This window comes from Brassica napus, chromosome C4 (assembly GCF_020379485.1).
Source record: "Brassica napus cultivar Da-Ae chromosome C4, Da-Ae, whole genome shotgun sequence".
NCBI lineage: Eukaryota > Viridiplantae > Streptophyta > Magnoliopsida > Brassicales > Brassicaceae > Brassica > Brassica napus.
Window position 1 is genome coordinate 29048442 of NC_063447.1, and position 17918 is coordinate 29066359.

Here is a 17918-nt window from a genome sequence, read left to right on the forward strand (position 1 = left end):
TCTTCGCTACAAGCGGAAGCACTGGCCGTCCGGGAATCCATCCTCAACGCCAAGTCTCTCGGTTACTCAAACATCTGCCTTAAGTCAGACTGTCAAGGGCTGCTTGCAGCTATCAACTTGAAGTTCCCTCCGGCTGAGCTCTTCGGAATCATCCGGGACATGGAGACTCTATCTATTTCGTTTACTGCATGCATTCCTTTATGTTTGTTACTCGTTCCTCTAATTCCTTGGCTGATTCATTAGCCAAGAGTGCTCTCTGTAATGGACTTGTCCAAAACTAGCCTTCCACTTTAATACGAAGTTGTGTTCAAAAAAAAAAACTAAAATAATAATAAAATAATCACATTAAGTTAAATCTATAAATTTATTTAGATTTAGCACACAAAAAACACAAAAATTAATTGGTGAAAAATAAAATCTTACCAATTTCGGCAGTTTGCATAGCCGATTTTCCATAAGACTTCTCTATAAGATTTCTAGAGAAATATGCTATTGAAATCCGAAGTCCGGATGACTCATAACTGAAAAACATGCATATCAAAAACGTTAAAATGGCTTCAAAATAGAGAAAAATTTTAAAATTAAAACTTGTTATGCTTAAATAATAAATAAAATAATCATAGTAGGCTGAATCTATAGTTTTTTAATCGAACATATAAAACACAAAAATACATATCCAAAATTTATAGATTTACATTTTAAGGAGTGAAAGATAAAAATCATGAAAGAAAAACCAGCAAAAACAAAATAAAGTAGTGAGAAAGACATGAGGTAAAAAGATGATAAATTGATATAAAGTTTGGTGTCTTCAAGTTCAAAGAGATTAGAGAGAAGTTGGAGAGTTTTAGGGTGAGAAACATTACAAATTTGTTGCAGCCATTTGAGAGGAAGAGAGATAATGTGTAAATTATTTTTATATAAGGAGACACAAATTCGAGTTAGGTTAAATATTTTTGGTTCAGAATTCTTGGGAAGTCTTCTAACATAAAATGCACTAGAAGACTTATGTTGAGTTTCAAAAAAAAAAGACTTCTATTTGGAAGTAGAAGTCTTCTAAAGCCTAAATTTACTATTCGTTTCAGAAGACTTCTCGAAAAATCTGCTAATGAAAACTGAATTCCGACTCTGATCTGAAAAACCTGCATAGTTAAGCTGGATTCAAAACATAGAAAAAATTCAAAATAAAACTTTTTATGCTTAGAGAGAGGTTGGAGAGTCTTAGAGTGAGAAACATTACATTTTTGTTGTAGCCATTTGAGAGGAAGAGAGAAAATGTGTAATTCTTCTTTTTATAAGAAGACAAAAATTTCATTTAGGTTAAATATTTTCGGTTCGGAAGACTTGTTGTGAAGTCTTCTAACATAAAATGTATTAGAAAACATCTCAAGAAGTATTATAAACCCTAAATATATTATTTGTCATGGGGAAGTCTTCTAATGCATCATATGTTGAAGTCTTCTTGACCCTAAAATGAAATAAATAATTAAATAGCAACAAACACTTCGTTAAATATAAGATCAATTTATAAAGTGTTTTATATACAAAACTAAACACATATATGTCAAAATTAATTTTCTTTTAAAAGATTTAAGATTCTATAATCTAACCCTTAAATACAAACAATACTATAACATATGTTTCTTTTTTGCTAAAATTACTGCAACATATGTTACTAAATCCTAAACTAAGGACAATTATGACTTACAACCTATATTCATTTATCTATATTGAAAACAATTCAATTTTAATATATCTAAATTTACATCATTTAGAAATATATAATAACATAATTTCAATTTATTTTCCATCAAAATGTTTTTTTATAAATTTTATAAAATATTTTAAAATTTAAATACATGAGAAAACTCTCATAGAAAATTCCACTGACCTGAGAAGACTCTACAGGGTTATAACCATAAAAATGATACATGTTTTCTGTTTGGTAATAAAGAAATGACTCTAATTTTACTATTTTTTGGGTTATTTTTGCATTTAATTGAATTCAGGATGCAGTTTTGCATTTAAAATCAAGTTTTAGGTCTTTTGGCAAATCCCTTTATAGTATTTGATTTGTTATTGTTTATCTTGGAACAGTTTTAAATAAGTTACTGCTAAGTTTGATGTAAAAAAAATGTTCTGGCCAAGAAGTGTATAGTCAAAATTTTAAAAAGTATTACGATAAACACAGTTTGTATAAATGGAGAAAATACGGTACGTAAAACAGCTAAACATAATTTATGTGTTCTTTTGATGATCATGATGATCTAAAACCTTACAAGATTTAGTGTTCCTATGGGGTTTTCTCTTTGGCAAAGAGTTTTTAGCGTTGCAATATTGCATCTTTGTGTAAAGTGAAGAAGAGAGTGGATAGATCATTCCAAGCAATGTAATCACCACTTATGAAGGTCATGCATCCGTTGATAAAAAAAAAGAAGGTCATTCATCCTAGTTCAGTCATCTTGTCTAAACAAGGCAGCTTTAGATCCAACGTCCACTTAGACCTGATCTCTACACTCCCTCCTCAGCTTCATCAGATTTTTGATTACAACAACCATCAACATCAAGAGATGTCTTTTTTTTTTGAAACGACCGAATATTACGAATATCGTCCCAAGTCGAAAGTTGGAAAAAATCTTAAACAATACTCCATAAGGAAAATAGTACAAATTCATTTATTACTAATTAATTTTAGGTTAGTAATCATCAAACTGAACACCGAGTACCTGAACAAGAAAGAAAAAAATTGATCACATGAATGAAGATGATGATCATGTGATTAAGATGAGTCTCACTCTGCTTAATTAATGTAGCTGGTTTCGGCAAAGATCATGCCCTTCTTCAAGATGTTGTTCCAGTTATCATTAGTTAAGAAAAATATTAGTTAATTGCATGATGAAATAGCTAGCAAGCAATTTAAATTTTTCTAATTGCCAACAACTACAAAAATAACTGTCTTTTACTTTTGCAATCCTGAATGGATCATAGTAGATGTAAGAATTTCTTTAGTTTACAGTACCCATTTGATCTAGGATCGAAACATTAAGCTTGTTTAGTAAATGTATCACATAGTAGCTGGGTTACTGAATTTTGTATTCCTTCTGTATGTAGATAAGTACTAAACTGATATCCGACCTCAAAGTTAGACGTACAAGAATTCGGGGGCAATGCTATGTTCTAGCTAGGGCGTGAGGTTTTTTTTTTCTATAGAGATGATGCATTATGAGAAAATTACTGAAGATTGATTGCATGACTTCTGAATTACTATTTTTATTAGGGCAATTAATTTCTGATTAATGGCCCTTTTAAGTTTTAACAGAGAGTCAGAATATTTATGTGAAAAAATAAATTCAATTTTGTTACATATATTGTATGTATGGACTGAGCCTGCTAGATAATATTTTGACCCAGATTTAGTAACTCGTAACCATTGCAGCATAAAATAGCATGAGATGTTAATGATACCAATCGATATTAGGTTAACATATATGTTCTCATCCTAGTTTTTTAGCACTAAAAAAAACACGGAACATTCCGACAATAGAGAAATTCGTCGGAACTTTCTAACGAATTTCTGACCGAATACCGACGAAATACATTTTTTCTTTTTGGTATTCCGTCGGAAATATCCGATGAAACTCCGACAAAATAAAAGTTGTCGGAAAATTTCGACGCAATTCCGACCAAAATCTGAGGAAAATAAATATCATTTACGCGACATTTCTAAATGTTTTGAACATTTTACCGACGAAATTCCGATGACATTATTAAACCATTACGATTCCGACGGAATACCGACGAATCTTTTGACCTTTAAATATTTCCGACGGTTTGCTATTTTCCTGTCGGAATTCTGTCGGTTATGTCGGTAACTTTCTTTTATAAATATGTGCTCTTCCTCATTCACAGTTCACTCTCTCTTCTTCACTCTTTACTACAAATCCAAAAAAAAATTATGTTTTCTGGAAATTATTATCGTTCGTGGATGGATAAACCTCATTTGGATCCAAACACCAAGTTGCTTACGGAAGAATACGCAGAAGGTGTTGGAGAATTCATGAGGCTTGTTCACCAACAACCGGAAGCAAATACCGGTATGTTAAGATGTCCCTGCTCTTTCTGCAATAATAATCGGATATTAAAGGAATGGGATGTTCGAACTCATTTATATATGAGAGGGTTGACACAGAATTATAAGGTTTGGTGTCTTCATGGGGAAAATGGTTATGAATATGGTAGTACTAGTGAACCTCAGCATGTTGAGAGCATCTTCGTGTGCTCCATCCGTATGAGCCTGGTACCATGCCGGTTGAGCTCCTTGTTCTCCAACCCGGCCGAGAGCATCTCCGTGTGCTCCATCCGTATCCACAAGGATACACAACTTGGTAAAGTTTTCTCTTTTTAAATTTTTAGTATAATTTTTTTTATTTTTTAATTTTATTTCTAACAAAATCTTTGTTTTTTGTAAGGTTCAACAAGTCGAAGAATGACATTAGCAGGTGCATTAACCAGATGGTGTATTCCATGCTCCGCAAGGGATATCCGACCTACAGTGTGATACCTAACGATGAGCGCCATTTGTGGTTCCGTAACTTTGCGGTAATTTCTAAATATTAATATTTTTTGGGTTTTAATTTTTAATATATATTATCTTACTTCATTTTTTGGCAGCAACATTTCAATTGGGAGTCAGGCCACACGGAAACTGTCCGTCAAGCCTTCCACGAAAAGACGGCAGACACTTATACGAAGCAGATATATGAGTAGAAGGAGCTATGGCTCAACGGGAAGACACCAAAATACATCAACCCAACGGTTTGGCTAGAGTTGCAGGAGCATTGGGTGGACCAGGAGACTATAGACAAATCAATCAAAAACTCAGCCAACCGCAACAACGATCGTGGCGGGAAAGGTATTTATGTCCACAACATCGGTGCTTGCAGTATGTCTTCTAAGGAAGATGAACTTGTAAGTTCTATATATATATATATATATATATATATATATATATATATATAATTATATTATATATATGTATTGATTAATATTGTATTTAAGTTGAAGCAAATGCGTGTAATCTCGTTGATCATCTCGATGTCATGAAAGAGGCGTACACTAACAAGACGACGGGGAAAATTCAGAATCTCGTCATCAAAGATCATAAACTTTGTACAAACCCAAAAAAGAAGCATTACTTGCTTCTCAGCCTATCTCAGATGACGATTCCTCTGCAGCATCCACGAACATAACCCGAGTTCGAATACACCAAATCGTGTAACAGGTAAATTTTTTTTAACCATTGCATTACTATATTAACTTTATTATTAATATATATATATATTTTTTTTATATAGGCAATTCCAAAGAAGAAAGGTCGTTTGGTTGGTTTGGCTCGGCGTGCCTCTTCTTGTCCTTCCTCTTCACAAGCTCCGTTTGCTCCTCCTGATCCTACGATTATAGAGCAGCTGCAGAACAAGGATGATCGGATGGTGGCGCTGGAGACGCAGAACGCCACAATTCTTGCTGAATTAGCGGGTCAAAAAAAAACAAACGAGGAGATAATGGAAAAGATGAAGCGTTTGTTTCGTAATGATTTTTAGTTTCTTTTTGTATTTTAAAAACTTTTAAATGTTGTTTTTAATTATGTAAAACTTTTTTCAATAATATTTATTATTATAAATTTTGTTATTTAAATCTTTATTTTACAAAATAAATATTTTATAAAATAAAATTTTATAAAAATAAATAAATAAACAAAATCGACATAACATATTTCGTCGAAAATTTGTCGGACAATTCCGTCCGAACAGTGGTCAGACATTACCGGCGGAAAGCGTTCTCGGAAATATCCGATAGATATAATTTGTCGGAAATGTTTTTCCAATGATCACTGCGGTCGGAAATGTGACCGACAAATTTTCGATGAAGTATATCCCGACAAAAATAATCGTCGGTTGTCCATCGGAAATATAGCCATCGGTTTCGCTCGGATTTTCGTCGGAACTTATCACGAATTTTCAACGAACTTTTTTTTTCCGACGAAATCATTCCGACGACGTGTTTCGTCGAATATAGCCGTCGGAATTCGCTTGTTTTCTTATAGTGTATGGTTTGTATATTTTTCATCTACCATTGGAAGATGACTGAGCATCAATACGAGATGGCTAAGACGATAGTTTTCTGGGACACGGAAGAGTGAAAGATACCTGAAGGTCTCGAGGTGGTGATGTTTCGAAGAACATCAAGAGCATATGGGTTATAGAGGTAGGGTCTCAATCATGGCTACTGGTGAAGCCAAGGATGACATTTGCTCCCACAGAATCTCGCTCAATCACTTTCCCGCAGGTGCCTTACTTGTCAAACACTCTAAACACAATTTCTATTTTACCTATATTTATTTTTACGGGTTTTCTTTTATAGGAGAAAGAGATGCGAGACTTAAACAGGTTATAGGATAGCAGACTATTTGATGAAAATCCTGTCCCATGTAATTTGTTACTGATCGTGAAAGACATCCCAGTAGACGTGGGCCTAGCCATGAATTCAAGAAAGTTGAGTCTTCTCGTAGCAATTCCTGCTGAATACCCATTACGAATGCTAAGCTCAGTATGGCTTTGGTCAAGTCTATCAGATGGAGGAAACCCTTAGAAAAAAACTTTCTTAAAACAATTTGGATGCCTATGCTAACTATATATGAACTCAAAAAATATTGAAAGCTTATAAGACGGCTCTGCTTGTAGGTTAACTATCTGTCATGGTAAAATATAGTCATTTTTTCTTCGTTTGCAGCGGCTAAGACTGACGTCTTCTGAGACATATATGATTGTCCCATCCATGTTGGTCTCAGTCCTGAAACCATTTATCAAAATATACCATCATCTCTTAAAGATAAGGGTTATATATCTCGGTTAGGTGTCAATCAGTGCTTATGGTATCAGGAGGAGTTTGGCTTAGCCGGAATCACGCCTATTCACATACCCACTGGAGTCTCTAGTGCGAGACTTAGGATTATATATGGTGAAGATTTTTAACTGGGCACTAGACAATCCTGGTTCGAATCTGATGTTAAGCGGACAAGACTTATCAAAAAACTCGGCTTACGTGGAAGCTCTCCTGTTTGTTAGAAGGCAAAACTACAAAGTTCTTTTAGCCACCAGCCTCAAGACTCATCAGGGCACATACTTAATATGGTAAGTACAGAATGGCATTGGACTAGCCTATCATCTTGAGGAAAGCTTATCACCCAAAGCGAAAGAAAGATCAAGGCCCTTAAGGATTCTGTAGAACACTTAAGTGATGTTTGTTTGGTTGCCGCAACTTTCTGCGCCTGAGTCTGCGTCTGAGTCATCGTCTGTTCGTTTTGGTGTTGTTCGTTTTTAAGACGCAGGCTCAGACTCAGACGCAGCTTGTTGTTCGTTTCGAAGACGCATAACATTGACACAGACGCTGGACGCAGCCGCAGGAAATTGATTTAGTGATGTTCGTTTGGCAGACGATGCGGCTATTTCATTTAGTTTATATTTTAATTTTATAAATTTATAAAATTATATTTTAAATAAATAAAGAGTAATTTAAATTTGTAAAATTGTATTTTAAATAAAGAAAATGTAGTTTAAATATATTTACATCCATCAAAATATTATATTTAATTGGTGATAAAATTTTAGTCAAATATACAAATTTAAATACATTTTTTATCATAAATTATAAGCTAAATTAGAAGAAAAAAAAAATATATATATATATATATCAAAATATTTATCACAAAACAAAAGCTAAATAATACATCGTCTTAAATAAATAAAACAAATATTTCAATATAATATAGAAATGATAATCAAAGTTATAAGCAAAGAAATAACAAGTCACTAACTAAAACATTTAATACGGTAACCATATTCATCTGTGATGTTCTTACGCAAAGCTTCCATCGCTCTATCACCGGTTAGCTCATATAAAATGGGTTTGTAACTAAGAGAGGAACCTTACGAGAGAGTGAGAGACTTGGGAGAGCTTGAGACGCACATACACAACTAATAAAAAAAACAAATACTCAAACGATTAAGAACAGAGATGATTTAGAACATAGAAAATGTGCAAAAAGTATTCTATATTGTACCTTCAACAACAAAGTATGTCTCCTTTGTAGCTTTCTTTTCCACTTAACTCAGTATCAAGTAGCAACCTCTTCAACTTCAGATTCTATACGCAAAAAGGTTTGATCACTTGTTCAGATTAAAAACAGAGATGATTTAGAACAGAGAAAATGTGGAAAAATTAATGACTTACAGACAATGACCATTCAATATGCTAACAAAAGGTTTGATCACTAGTTCTTGAGAGTGTGAGCTTGAGACGAGAGAGCCTGCAAACAAGCACACAAAGCAACATACAAAACGATTTAAGTCAAGGAGAGAAAGACAAAGAACAACAAGCTACAAGCAACAACAAGCTACAAACAACAACATGAGCTTTGAACAATAGCAAGCTACGAGCAACAATTAGCAACATCTCATTTATGACTTATATACAAGCAACAACAAGCTACAAGCGGATTATCAATGTTTATGTTCTACCACAGATTATCAAAGTTCGAGCAGATGATCAATGTTTATGTTCTCCCACAGATTTTTCGGACACATGATTGTCTGAACGTAACATAGATTTGATTTACCAAATACATTACGTATAGACTCTTGAAGCTACAGAAACTCATATATTTTACAAAAAATGCTGTGTTTAGATACGCAAGATTGGAGTTTAACTGGTCTCATTGAGGCATTTCTGAATCTCTTAATTGCTTATTTGCTTCTAAACATGTACGTTACATTGAAACCAAAGTCATATGAAGACAAACAAAAGAAGCGAGTGGATGCAATAAATATCTAAACCTTGTAATTTTCAATAAAGAGATCAGTGTCGTTATCAATAACAGTAATCACATTTCAACTTACTTTCCAGCCACAATCTCAAGAAGCTAAGAGTGAGAGCTATAAGAACAGACCATCAGAGACCAAACAAAAGAGATCTCAAAACAAAAGATCTAAGACCGAAAATTAATCACATACCGTCTTGAGTAATGAGGGGATAATCCAAGGCACTAAACTCAATGAACCAGTTCCAAGAGCGACCAAGCTTCAGCAAGATCGACACAACGTGGAGGGTAGCAGCCATTTTAGAAGCCCCACTTTCAGAGAGACGATCAATTTTCCCCAACACATCAACATTCCCAAAGGCACTCACTTCAGGAACGGTTTTCAAGCGGGATAGAAGAGATGAGCTTCGAGATCGAAAGATCGAGAGAGAGCTGGGTTCGAGAGAGAGCTGATTTCGGGCTGGGTTCGAGAGAGAGCTGGGTTCGAGAGAGAGAGAGAGAGAGAGAGAGAGAGAGATATCGGTTCGAGCTGGGTTTGAGATAGAGAGAGAGAGAGAGAGAGAGAGAGAGAGCTGGGTTCGAGATCGAGAGAGAGAGAGAGATGGAGAATAGAAAGGCTTGCGTCTATGGGAGTTGAAGGCTGCGTCTGCGTCTATTAGGTTAGGTATTTTTGGTAATTGGTGAATTAGGTTAAGGGAAAAACGGTAAATAGGTTTAGTGGACGCGAAATTTAAGTCGCGGCCGCTGATTTTTTCGGCGTCTAACGCTGGACGCTGCGTTTGGCCGCAGATGCTGGTACCTGCGTCGATGAAACAAACAAACTTTAATTAAAAACTTAGCCGCAGACGCCGTACCTGCGTCGATGAAACGAACATCACTTTAATCATGACATTATAGTTTTTATTTAGTGAGCTAGATGACAAAATCATAGATACTATATGATCAATTTTAATTTCAGATTTGGTTCTTTTATTTCTTTTATTTATAACGATTTATGAATGTTATTTGATTTATCCATATCCAACCATTAATGTTGATGACTATCTTGGTCGGATAATGGGGGTACTGCAACGGTTTAGTATGCATCTACGCGAAAAATCAAGATTCTTTCTCCTGAGGTCTTGCAAGAGAATACAGGCCGGTCAAGTACTGAACACTTCTATTTAAAAACTTCGTTAACAGATTAAGATAATGTTTATTGATTGGTTTGTCACATAATTAAAATACATTTAAAATTCATCAATTACAAAAGTAGCTGACATGGTTTAAGATATATTTTATTTTTTTACAATGTTTGTCTCTTTTTTCTTAGGTTGTTCAGGTGAATTGCAAATTAGTATGTGGGAGTTGGAAGAGACAGTTACAAAAGCATACAAAGTAATCTTGATGTCCTCAACCTCCACAGTGGTGAACGACGATACATCTGTTCCCCCCCCCCCCCCCCTTTCATACGATGAAATTAGCAATGATAAATTACCAATCATTGCAAATGGATGCTTTTTGGCCGACAAAGTTAGGTTATAGGCTCCCGAATTTTCCCCCAAAGCTTGGAGCCATAGATCTTCACACCAAAACATTCCGTGATGTTTTATTACCGCGTTGGTACACCAGATACCAGACACTCGGAAAGTGTGTACTCATTATGGAGCCTAAGAGACCGTTTATGTCTATCTGATGTGCTACAGTATCCGAATATAGATGTTTGGTGTTTGCAGCAAGAAGATCCGAGTGTGAAGTGGGAAAATACTTATAATTGACTTGCCAAGTATGGATTGTTTAGACTCAAACTATTGGAAGCTTGTCTTGCGGCTTGTTATCATAGGCCTAGAGGAAATGAATCACCTAAGAATTTTTGGGAGCTTGTATGAGATAGTTCTGTGCTCAATGCTTTCAAAACAGGTGGTTCTTATATCCCAACAAGATCATATAACATACACAATTTCATTTCTTCAATTAATGAATGTCTTCCTAGTTAATTTTGGGTTTCTTGCTTGTTAGAGACTATAAAAAAAGTCCACGTTCGATCTTTATATATCTATACTTATGATTGTGATAGGCTTTCCTCTTTATCTCTTATAAATATCATATGCTTGTAAACTGTTTTTTTATTTACACTTTATCACCTCCTCGGTTAATATCATTGACATCAGACGAAGAGATTATCCATTTGTTTCTTGTAACTTTCTCGGAAAGCAAGATTGTCGCAGTTCAAAAAACCATTTCACGAAATTTTATGACTCAACAGATCAACTAATTTAAATAATCTCTCAGTGCCTTAACCTAAGTCCGAATTCCGAAATGAATTCCTAAAGAGTATCTTGAGCTTCGGTGGTGACAAATATCATCACATCCAATGTTCCAATACTTTTTCCTTGAACAAATAAGTCTCTCCAATTGTATTCCTACAAAATCCAACCGGTGATTTAAAATGTATTAAATTAATTAGATCAGTAAGCAACTTACGTTGCAGAGATAAACTTAAATTGTGATAATAACATAGCCATTTGACAAAACAAATCCAATTGTTCCATTATCAACCACAAACAGAATCAAAATACCAAGCCTACTCTCAGCAAGATGTTGGTGAATGCACAAGCTATGTACCTTGTTCTTTAAATTTGTTGTGTATACATTTCACCTTGATTTTTCTTTATCTTTATGACATGTCATTTTCTGGATTTATATATATGCTTTTGGTTTTTTTTTTTCCTTTTCTTAGTTTCAATATTTTTGTTCTTCTCCATTATTTCAACATTTTTTTCATATGCGTATTACAAATTTACAACATTGTCTTTTACTTTAGTATCGACTTATTTCCTAAATAATATTAAATACAAACAACAAGCTACAAGCAACAACAAGCTACAAACAAAAACATGAGCTTTGAACAAAAACAAGCTACATGCAACAATTAGCAACATCTCGTTTATGACTTATATACAAGCAACAACAAGCTACAAGCGGATTCTCAATGGTTATGTTCTCCCATAGATTATCAAAGTTCGAGCAGATGATCAATGTTTATGTTCTCCCACAGATTTTTCGGAGACATGATTGTCTGAACGTAACATAGATTTGATTTAACAAATACATTAGGTATAGACTCTTGAAGCTACAGAAACTCATATATTTTACAATAATGTTGTGTGTAGATACGCAAGATTGGAGTTTAACTGGTCTCATTAAGGCATTTCCGAATCTCTTCATTGCTTTTTTGCTTCTAAACATGTACGTTACTTTGAAACCAAAGTCATATGAAGACAAACAAAAGAAGCGAGGGGATGCAATAAATATCTAAAGCTTGTAATTTTCAATAAAGAGATCAGTGTCGTTATCAATAACACTAATCACATTTCAACGTACTTTCCAGCCACAATCTCAAGAAGCTAAGAGTGAGAGCTATAAGCACAGACCATCAGAGACCAAACATAACAACAAAGCTCAAAAGAGATCTCAAAACAAAAGATCTAAGACCGGAAATGAATCACATACCGTCTTGAGTAATGAGGGGATAATCCAAGGCACTAAGCTCAATGAACCAGTTCCAAGAGCGACCAAGCTTCAGCAAGATTGACACAACGTGGAGGGTAGCAGCCGTTTTAGAAGTACCACTGCCAGATTCGAGAGAGAACAGAGATCAAGAGAGAGAGAGAGAGAGAGAGAGAGCTGGGTTCGAGAGAGATCTGGGTTCGAGCAGGGTTCGAGTGGTTCGAGAGAGAGCTTGGTTCGAGCTGGATTTGAGAGAGAGAGAGAGAGAGAGCATGGTTCGAGCTGGGTTTGAGATCGAGAGAGAGAGAAAGAGCTGGGTTCAAGATCGAGATTCGAGAGAGAGATGGACAAGAGAAAGGCTTGCGTCTATGGGAGTTGAAGGCTGCGTCTGCGTCTATTAGGTTAGGTATTTTGGGTAATTAGTGATTTAGATTAAGGGCAAAATGGTAAATAGGTTTAGTAGACGCGAAATTTAAGTCGCGGCCGCTGATTTTTTTGGCGTCTGACGCTAGACGCTGCATTCGGCCGTAGACGCAGACGCAGGTACTTGCGTCGATGAAACAAACAAATTTTGAAAAACATAGCCGCAGACGCACACGCTGTACATGCGTCGATGAAACGAACAGCACTTAAATCATGACATTACAGTTTTTATTTAGTGAGCTAGATGACAAAATCATAGATACTATATGATCAATTTTAATTTTAGATTTGGTTCTTTTATTTCTTTTATTTATAACGATTTATGAATGTTATTTGATTTGTCCATATCCAACCATTAATGTTGATGACAATCTTGGTCGGATAATGAGGGTACTGCAACGGTTTAGTATGCATCTACGCGAAAACTCAAGATTCTTTCTCCTGAGGTTTTGCAAGAGAATACAGGCCGGTCAAGTACTGACCACTTCTATTTAAAAACTTCGTTAAAAGATTAAAATAATGTTTATTGATTGGTTTGTCACATAATTAAAATACATTTAAAATTCATCAATTACAAATGTAGCTGACATATATATTTTATATTTTTACAATGTTCGTCTCTTTTTTCGTAGGTTGGTCAGGTGAATTGCCAATTAGTATGTGGGAGTTGGAAGAGACAGTTACAAAAGCATACAAAGTAATCTTGATGTCCTTAACCTCCACAGTGGTGAACGACGATACATCTGTTCCCCCCCCCCCCCCTTTCATATGATGAAATTAGCAATGATAAATTACCAATCTTTGCAAATGGATGTTTTTTGGCCGACAATGTTAGGTTATAGGCTCCCGAGTTTTTCTCCAAAGCTTGGAGCCATAGATCTTCACACCAAAACATTCTGTGATGTTTTATTACCGCGTTGGTACACCAGATACCAGACACTCGGAAAGTGTGTACTCATTATGGAGCCTAAGAAACCGTTTATGTCTATCTGATGTGCTACAGTATACGAATATAGATGTTTGGTGTTTGCAGCAAGAAGATCCGAATGTGAAGTGGGAAAATACTTATAATTGACTTGCCAAGTATGGATTGTTTAGACTCAAACTATTGGAAGCTTTTCTTGCGGCTTGTTTTCATAGGCCTAGAGGAAATGAACCATCTAAGAATTTTTTGGGAGCATGTATGAGATAGCTATGTGGTCAATGCTTTCAAAACAGGTGGTCTTACACTACAAGAAAACAACGGCATACTGAGGGAAAAAATCGTCGGTATGTCGTCGGAATAACGCTATTCCGACGACATACCGACGAAAAAATTCCTCGGAAATAACTCCTCGGAAATTCATATTTCCTCGGAAATCCCTCGGAAATTTCCGACGGAATTCCGAGGAAACCCTATTTCCTCGGAAAATTCCGAGGACCACAAGTTCGTCGGAAATTCCTCGGAATATTCCGAGGAAGATGTCGTCGGAATATTCCGAGGGATAAACTTCCTCGGAATATTTCCAAAATTAAAAAAAAAATTATAAATTTATTTTTTTAAATTGAAATTCGAAAATATAAAATTAAAATTGAAATAGAAAACATATTTAAAATACAAAAAATAATAAAATAGTTTTTATAAATAAAAAAATGTTTTATAAATACAAAATTAGTTTTAATAAATATGAAATCATCTTTTTATAAATACAAAATAGTTTTTATAAATACAAAAAATAATAAAAGAGTGTTTATAAATCAAAAAATGTTTTATAAATACAAAATTAGTTTTATAAATATAAATATTTTTTTAGATATGAAATCATCTTTTTATAAATAAAAAATAGTTTTATAAATACAAAAAATAATAAAATAGTGTTTTTAAATCAAAAAAAATATTTTATAAATACAAAATTAATTTTAAAATATGAAATCATCTTTTATAAATCCAAAAATCGAATTTATATACAAAGAACGGTTTGTATATTTAAAAATAGTTTTTATAAATACAAAAATAAAAAAATAGTGTTTATAAATCAAAAAAATGTTTTATAAATACAAAATTAGTTTTAATAAATATAAATATTTTAATAAATATGAAATCATCTTTTATAAATCCAAAAATCGAATTTATATACAAAAAACGTTTTGTAAAATCGAATTTATATAGAAAAAACGTTTTTTAAATACAAAAATAATGAACAATTTATAAAAAAAGTTCTAAATCAATTCAACACAACCAAATCACAATTCTAAACCTATTACACAACAAATCACAATCCTACCCAATCACCCTAACAAAAATCTATCAAAAACCTTCTAAAATCATCAAATCTACTTAAAAACCTAACAAATAGGACCTAAGAGAGTGGGATAGGGTCCTTACATGATTTGCAAGGGAATGGAAAGGATTCGCCGGAGAGATCGTCGCGAGAGAAGGTGGAGAACGCCGGAAGGAGAGAGAGATCGCCGGAGAAGAAGAAGAGAGAAATGGGGAAGAAGAGAGAAATGGGGAAGAAGATGCGTTTCAAGTTTATAAAACCTTGGGTCCGACGGATATTTTCCGTCGGAATTCCCTCAGTATTTCAATTTCAATTTTCGCGAAATATTTGGCGGCTTGTTTGCCCGGTTAAATGAAAATATTTCGAGGAAATTCCGACGGCCACTTAAATATCCGTCGGAATTTCCTCGGAATATTTTCATTAATTCGAGGAAAAAGAATATCCTGTGCATGTATTTCTATTAATTTATATTGTTCCTCGGAATTTCCTCGGAATATTCCGAGGAAATACCGAGGAACTAGTGTTTGGGGTTTCAAAACATCAATTTTTTTGTCGTATTTCATTTCTTATACAATTGTAATGCATACCATTGAGGATTCTTTGTATAGATGAGCATAAACCATGAAATAACAAATTTCAAAACGAATTGTAAGTATTCCCTTTACCGTTCATTAAAGTGTATAAGTGTTTCTCTTATGTTGTGGGGATTTCGTTCATACAATCGGAAAAGTGTTTATTATAGGGTAAGGAACAAATTTTTGACTTCATAATGAACGTAAGACACTTAATAATGGTTATGTAGGTGTTATTCAAACCGCAAAACGTTGTTTTCGGTTTAAAAACCCTATTTCCTCGGAATTTCCTCGGAATATTCCGAGGGAATTCCGAGGAAACCCTCTTCTTCCTCGGAATTTCCTCGGAATATTCCGAGGAAATTCTGAGGAACTAGTGTTTGGGGTTTCAAAACGTCAATTTTTTTTTATAAACGCATCGATCGATGTATATATATTCAAAAACGCATCGATCGATCACGTAGATGCACCGGGCCGTAAGAATGTGATCGATCGATGAGATTATCCCATCGATCGATTGAGGATATCAAGTGTTCCTCGGAATTTCCTCGGAATATTCCGAGGAAATTCCGAGGAACTAGTGTTTGGGGTTTCAAAATCTCGAATGTTTTTTTATAAACGGATCGATCGATGGATTTATGTCCAAAAACGCATCGATCGATCACTAAGATGGACCAAAGCGTAACAATGTGATCGATCGATGGGTATATGTCCAAAAACGGATCGGAAGTTCGTCGGAATTTCCTCGGAATATTCCGACGGATTGATGTTTCCTCGGAATTCCGTCGGTTTTTTCCGAGGAACACATTTTTCCTCGGAATTTCCTCGGAATATTCCGACGGATTGATGTTTCCTCGGAATTCCGTCGGTATATTCCGAGGAAATTCCGAGGAAACCCAAATTTTGGGTTTCCTCGGAATTTCCTCGGAAATTCCTCGGGAAATTCCGAGGATTTCATTTTCCGTCAGAATATCCGTCAGAATACCGATGTTTTCTTGTAGTGTTATATCCCAACAAGAACATATAACATATACAATCTCATTTCTTCAATTAATGAATGTCTTCCTAGTTAATTTTGGATTTCTTGCATGTTAGAGACTATAAAAAAAGGCCACGTTCGATTTTTATTTATCTATACTTATGATTGTGATAGGCTTCCTCTTTAGCTCTTATAAATATCATATGCTTGTAAACTGTTTTTTTGATTTACACTTTATCATCTCCTCGGTTAATATCATTGACATCAGACGAAGAGATTATCCGTTTGTTTCTTGTAACTTTCTCGGAAAGCAAGATTGTCGCAGTTCAAAAAACCATTTCACGAGATTTTATGACTCAACAGATCAACTAATTTAAATAATCTCTCAGTGGCTTGACCTATGTCCGGATTCCGAAATGAATTCCTAAAGAGTATCTTGAGCTTCAGTGGTGACAAATATCATCACATCCAATGTTCCAATACTTTTTCCCTGAACAAATAAGTCTCTCCAATTGTATTCCTACAAAATCCAATCAATGATTTAAAATGTATTAAATTAATTAGATCAGTAAGCAACTTACGTTGCAGATATAAACTTAAATTGGGATAATAACATACCCATTCGACAAAACAAATCCAATTGTTCCATTATCAAACACAAACAGAATCACAATACCAAGCCTACTCTCAGCAAGATGTTGGTGAATGCACAAGCTATGTACCTCGTTCTTTACATTTGTTGTGTATACATTTCCCCTTGATTTTTCTTTATCTTTATGACATGTCATTTTCTGGATTTATATATATGCTTTTGTTTTTTTTTCCTTTTCTTAGTTTCAATATTTATGTTCTTCTCCATTATTTCAACATTGTTTTCATATGCGTATTACAAATTTACAACATTGTCTTTTACTTTAGTATTAAGTCATTAGTTGAACTATTTGTCAAGATTGTTACAACTTTATTAGCATACTAATATGAAAGAAATTAAGAAAGACGATTATAGCGGCACATAAATAAACTAATTTACACTATGATTTTGTCTTGGCTATGAGACCTAAGAAATTCTATTAACTTAGTAAGTCTCATCGATTGAGTAATGTTATCAATAATCAATGTTGGTTTATGTGTATACAATAACTTGTTTTAGATATGTTTAACTTTTAAATGTGTTATGTGAAGTAGTTAAGATGATAAAAATAAACAATTGTACTCATTTGATAATAAAGATGGAGAAGATATATGTTACATAATATTTTTATTTATCTCATAGTGTTTACTCCCCTATAGTTTTTAGAAATGTTTTGATTAATTTATAGTTA